Genomic DNA, 6,097 nt, shown 5'->3' on the forward strand with positions numbered 1-6,097 from the left:
CAAGGGAGGGGAAGGGAGGGCAAGGGAGGGGAAGGGAGGGCAAGGGAGGGGAGAGGCTTAGGGAAGATGTTATCATTGTGTATAAACACCTTGTGGGATGTAAAGAAGACAAGGGAGCCAGATTCTTTTCAGTGGTGCCCACTGGCAGAACAAGAGGCAGTGCGCAAAAAATGAAACACATCATATTCCATCTGAATATAATAAACCATTTATTTACTGTGAAGTTGTTCAAATATTGGAACAAGTTGCCCAGGGAGATTGTGGAGTCTCCATCCTTGGAGATATTAAAAACTCAACTGGACATGGTCCTGGGCAACATTCTGTAGCTGACACCACTTGAGCAGAGGACTGGATTAGGTGATCTCAAGAGGTCACTTCCAACCTGAATGATTCTGTGATTCTAAGGGCTCTCTATTGGAATTATATAACAATGGAGATTTTGATGAAAAAACTCAAGTGAAAGCAGGGAGAGATCTGAAACAAGTGGTATTAAAATCATACACCTCTCCTTAGTTTCTAGGGGAAAATTTCTTTGTATTGGACTAATTTAAGGTACTGAAGCATCTGTCATATGAGGAGAGGCTGAGAAACCCAGAACTGTTCAGCCTAGAGAATAGTAGACTCAGGGGGATCTTATGCAAGTGTATAAATCCCTGATGGGGGAAGTAAAGAAAATGGAGCCACATGCTTCTCAGTGGTGCAGAGTTACAGGATGAAAGACAATGGGTACCAACCAACCGAAATACAGGAAGTTCCTTAACGTGGAATTTTTCTATTCTGTAGCTGACACCACTTGAGCAGAGGACTGGATTAGGTGATCTCAAGAGGTCACTTCCAACCTGAATGATTCTGTGATTCTAAGGGCTCTCTATTGGAATTATATAACAATGGAGATTTTGATGAAAAAACTCAAGTGAAAGCAGGGAGAGATCTGAAACAAGTGGTATTAAAATCATACACCTCTCCTTAGTTTCTAGGGGAAAATTTCTTTGTATTGGACTAATAAAGGTTTGATACAATGAAAAAGAAAATCCTAACCCTCTGACTCTCTGACAATGATAAATTGGTAACTGCTGTTTTCAAATAAAATCCATGTATTATAATTTTTATAGGCTATCAGTATTAGAGACACAAAACAATTCCTATGAGAAGTCTACAGTGTAAAAAAGATACAGAAATTCTCTGAACAAAAGCAGCTTATGAATTCCTGACACTGTACAAAAGATGTAGGCAGCCTGTACATTCACGTGGGGTGGAATTCCCTCTGTGAAAAGCCATCAGAAACCTATAAAGCATTTAACTCCCACTTACAGTCTATTTGAAGTGTTTAAATGGGACTTCAAGACTGTCTATGCATCACTTGGATGATCTTTGCCAGAACATAGGGCCTGATCAACAGGCTGATTCATATAGATGTACTTCTGTATCCAGCAAAGTGATTTAATAGGGCTCAGCAGAGATCCAGAAACATCCATTGTAGATGCATCATCCTGAGAGAATCGGGGACATATTCTTCTTCTGAAAAAGTAAAATTCTCACAGATGTCATCAGTCCTGAAGTTCTGGACGGACTTCTAATGGAGACTATATTTTCCCATGTCTATTAAAAAGATAGCAATAATCCATCACTTACTGATCTCAATAGGTACCATAATCTATATTTATGTAATGTGGCAAATATTTCTGATAGTCAAATGGTATTTTTTTAGTAACCTCAGATTTCCCAGCTCTGTTAGGTATCATATCTCATTGTTTGGAACAAACTAATATTAAAAATTCATACCTTAACATCACAGAATAAACAGTTACTCTTACTAAGAATATATGGGAAGTCAAACTAGCAGAATGCTTTCCTTTTTGTTTTCTGGGTTTTTTTTTAATATTTTTTTTTTTTTGTTTACTTTTTTCTTTGTTAGTTAAGATACAGGTTTTCCACTATACTTTTATTTTGGTGCTATTACTCTTCCTTTCTGTGAAGAACCACCCTTTACCCAAATAAAGTTCAGGGATAGTTGGTGCTAAATGTGAAAAGCAATGCTAATACTACTCACAGAGATACATTCTCCCCTTCCCCCTCCCTCAAGTCATTACAATGAAAGAAAAGGGTTGGGGTTATTTTCTATTCCTGGAGATAGCCTGGGGATAACGTAGCTTGCTCATTTTTATGTGCAGTGGAGTGTTTAGGAAGTGATTCAGCCTTCATGAAAAGAAAAAACAGTCCCATGAGGAAGCATAAGCTTGTATACATAATATGCCATCTAACTTCAGAGGTCTATATATCCATCTATTGCACCTGTGCTATTTAACAAACTTCCAGTTGTGACTGGGAGAGAAAATTTATTCTTCTCTTCATCATCACTGGCTTACTGGCAATTGAAATCCTAAAGCCAAAGTTTTCCAAATTGGATATCTAGAACTAAATTAATAGATCAAAGTAGAAATATCTCAAAGTTTTGATATTCAGAAAGTGGAAGCACCCAAAGTAGTGACTTTCAATTTAAATGTCACCCAAAGAATAGAAGAAACTGCTTGTCTTTTTTTTGTAAAACCATAGATATAAAGCACCAAACCAAACACTTATCTGTGTCTGAAAAAGGCCTATGTAATTGCAAAATGTTACATTTTTCCTCCTGATTACATTTATTTAATAACTCAAACTAATACTCCTTCCTTTTTTAAGCAAAAAATATGTGCAAATGTAGTATATGTTGTGTTTACCAGGACAATTTCCATTGGACAGCATGCTTTCATTATTTCCCAAATTGTCTTCCTTCTGGCAGGACTGGAACAGGTGCTAACCTATTGACCCAGTTTCCAAAGTAGTACTCAAAGTACACAACATTTCTTGGGTTTTTAAATTATTTTTCTTGGGATTAGTGATTTTTTTTGCTAAAAAAGCATTAATTAAAGCAATGTAAATCACCAGTAAATTTCCCAGTCCTCATTCTTTCAGAAAAAAACCCCAAAACTGAAAACCACTGAAACGCATTTATTCACATCTCTATTCTATTTGTCAACATCTCAGCAAAAGAAACTTTCAAAAGAAAAAGAACTTTCAAAAAGAACTTTCAAAACACCAGTGACTGCATTGTATACGAGTCCTATTTAGTTCTCTGAGCATAGGTGTCTAACCTAAGTGAGAGGCCATAGCTAACTTCAGGTCTGCTCCACAAGGGCAGGGTCATTTATGTCTGATGACACAGCTGTTAGACCTAGTTGAATGTCTCAGATACGCTCAAGTATCTCAAATGGCAGTAGATGCATCTGTTTTGAATTGATTAGGCAACTGGCTTGAATCCTGTACTCATGCATACATGCAAATATGCCTGTATATAGTCTGGACATGAACCTCTAAATGGTAGACCCCTAAATTTAAATGTATGACTCCAGAGCTGAATCCTGGATAACATTTTCTTGTAAAACTAAAATTCCTAAGCTCTGAGTTTATCTATGAAATTTACATCAGTCATACATAAAAACAGTTTAAATGATGGCAGGTCAAGATTAATCTAGATGTAGCTCAAAGTTATTAGGAAGAAATGTGAAAATGACATCTGGGAAAAGTTAAAACATTTTGTAGCACTAACATTCTGTGGTTCTAAAAGAGTCTGAAAATCCAATTTTATTCTTCAGCGGGAATAAGTCAAGTTGTAATTTTGTCCTAGTTCATTAGATTCTGCAGTTCATTAGAAGTATGTTTGCTTGACATTGAAGTAAGTCACTCTAAGCTCCTTTCTTAGTCACTGGAGAGAAATAGATATTTGTTCAAATATAAGTATCTAAAATAGGTCAGCTGAATCAGATCCTCCAAGTGCCAGTTCTGTCCATTGATTATATGAGACTTTAGCATGGCTAGTTCAGACACAAATTCTGTGCTGTGGACATCTATTACATGAGATTAATCCACCCTGTCAATTTGTGTTTGTTTGATGAGATTAATCCTTCACTAAGAATCTGAGTTAATCTTTTCCCTTTAGTACCTTAAAGGAAATGGAAACCAAATGATATTATTTTCCTTCTTGAAAATTTTAAGTTCAACATGGCAAAAAGTGAAAAGGGTTTTTGTATGAAACAGAATGGAAATATTTTGACATATGAATGAAGTTCTGCTTCTCAATGTTAGAATGGTGTTAGACTGTTAAATTTTGGAGGAATTGTCACAGTTTGGATGGGGTTGGCCCATGACAAGACAACAGATGCTCTCCCCTACCTCTGCGAGGAGAGGAAGAAGAGAGATTCATTAGTTTAGGAAAAACTAAACTACTTTAATGAAACATCAATAATACAATGATAAAAAAAAATATATATCTGCAATATATACAAACCCATATCAAGCTCTCAGGGAGATGTCACCAGCAAGCACTGGGGAAGTTCCATCCTGGGCTCAGTGATGAATGGGAACTCAATTCTGGAACACAGTGATGGGGATCAACAGTAGACAAACTGACAGGGTCCTCTTCAGACATAAGTCACTGAAGAAAGAGCCATCAAAAAAGAACCCTTGAAGAGGAGCCAACATAACCCCTTTGATCCCTTAGCTTTTATACTGAGCGTGGCATATGGGATGGAACACCCTATTGGTCAGTTTGGGTCACCTGATCTGTCCACTTCTCTCCACAGGTGCAACACCTCCAGGGGGTAAACAGCCAAGTAAGCTGACCCTGGTTGCCACAGCAACAAGTATAAGTAAGGTCCTCTCTCACTGAACAGAAAGTCTTCTCTGCTCCACCCTAAACCAGGACAGGAATAACCTATGTTTGCTTCCAGCAGTCCAGCAATCTACAGAAATGTGATTAATTTTTTTTTTTTATGTGATTCTAAAGATCTATGATAAAAATTTGTCCTCAGTGAAGTTGATATGAGTTGAGTTACTCTATATGGAACTCAATTAGCACCTCCAGTAGCAGCAAGATCCACAGTGGGGCGCTCTAGCGTGGTGACAAGGGGATTTCCTGAACCAGGAGGATCCCAGGGGTGAACCCACAGCTCTCACAACAGTGGCTGGTGAGACCTGGGTGGGGCCAGGACCAACAGCAGCCAGGTCTCCTCTGCACATCTAAAAGAAGCCCCTGGGGAGCACTAGCAAAAACAGGGCATGGCCTGACAGTTTGCATGGCAGTTTGCACAGAAGAGTATACAGGAAGGGGACTGTAGCTCTGCCAGCTTGACCAGGGAGCACTGTCATCCACCCATCAGAAGGCTATGTCCACTTAAAGCTCTGCACTGGCTGCTACTGCTGCAGCTTCCTAGACAGAACTCCGGTGGGATCATCTGTCACACAAGTGTCAGGCTGCAAGTTGTGCTCTACTCTCAAGTCAGTCCCAGACAGCAGCAGTAAGCACACCTATGGGAGTGCACCCAGGTAGAGGAACTCCTCCACTTAGTGGCAGAGCTCTGGGAGGAGGTGAATAGGTTGAAGATTATCAGGGAGTCCGAGAGAGACAGACTACTGGAATCACACCTTACCTTCCCTGGGACAGGCCCAACAGATAGACAGGACACATGATGTGGAGGATTTCCTATCCTCTCTCAATCTACCTGAATGTGGTGAGTTAAGGGATAGGAGGCAAAGGTAACAAGTTTCCACCCAGTGCAGTAGGCATGTCTGCTCCATGACTACCCCACTTTTCCAGGTGCCCCTGCATAATAGGTATGAGGCTCTGCAAGTGGAACTGGCCAATAATGAGGACAGTGGATCCTGCACTTCGGTCACAACAACCCCTTGCAATGTTACAGGTTTGAGGAAGAGTGGCTGGAAAGCTGCCTGGGAGAGAAGGATCTGGGAGTATTGGTGGAGAGCCAGATGAATATGAGCCAGCAGTGTGCCCAGGCTGCCAAGAGGGCCAAGAGCATCCTGGCTTGTATCAGTAACAGTGTGGCCAGTAAGACTAGAGAAGTGATTGTCCCCCTGTACTTGGCACTGGTGAGGCCCTACTTTAAATACTGTGTTCAGTTTTGGGCCCCCACTACAAGAATGACATTTTGGTGCTAGAGTGTGTCCAAAGAAGGGCAACAGTGCTGGAGGAGAAAGGACAAGAGAAAATGGCCTTAAGTTGAGCCAGGGGAAGTTTATATTGGAAAAATTTCTTCACTGAAAG

The sequence above is a fragment of the Calidris pugnax genome, unplaced genomic scaffold (genome assembly GCF_001431845.1).
Source record: "Calidris pugnax isolate Ruff unplaced genomic scaffold, ASM143184v1 scaffold153, whole genome shotgun sequence".
Lineage (NCBI taxonomy): Eukaryota > Metazoa > Chordata > Aves > Charadriiformes > Scolopacidae > Calidris > Calidris pugnax.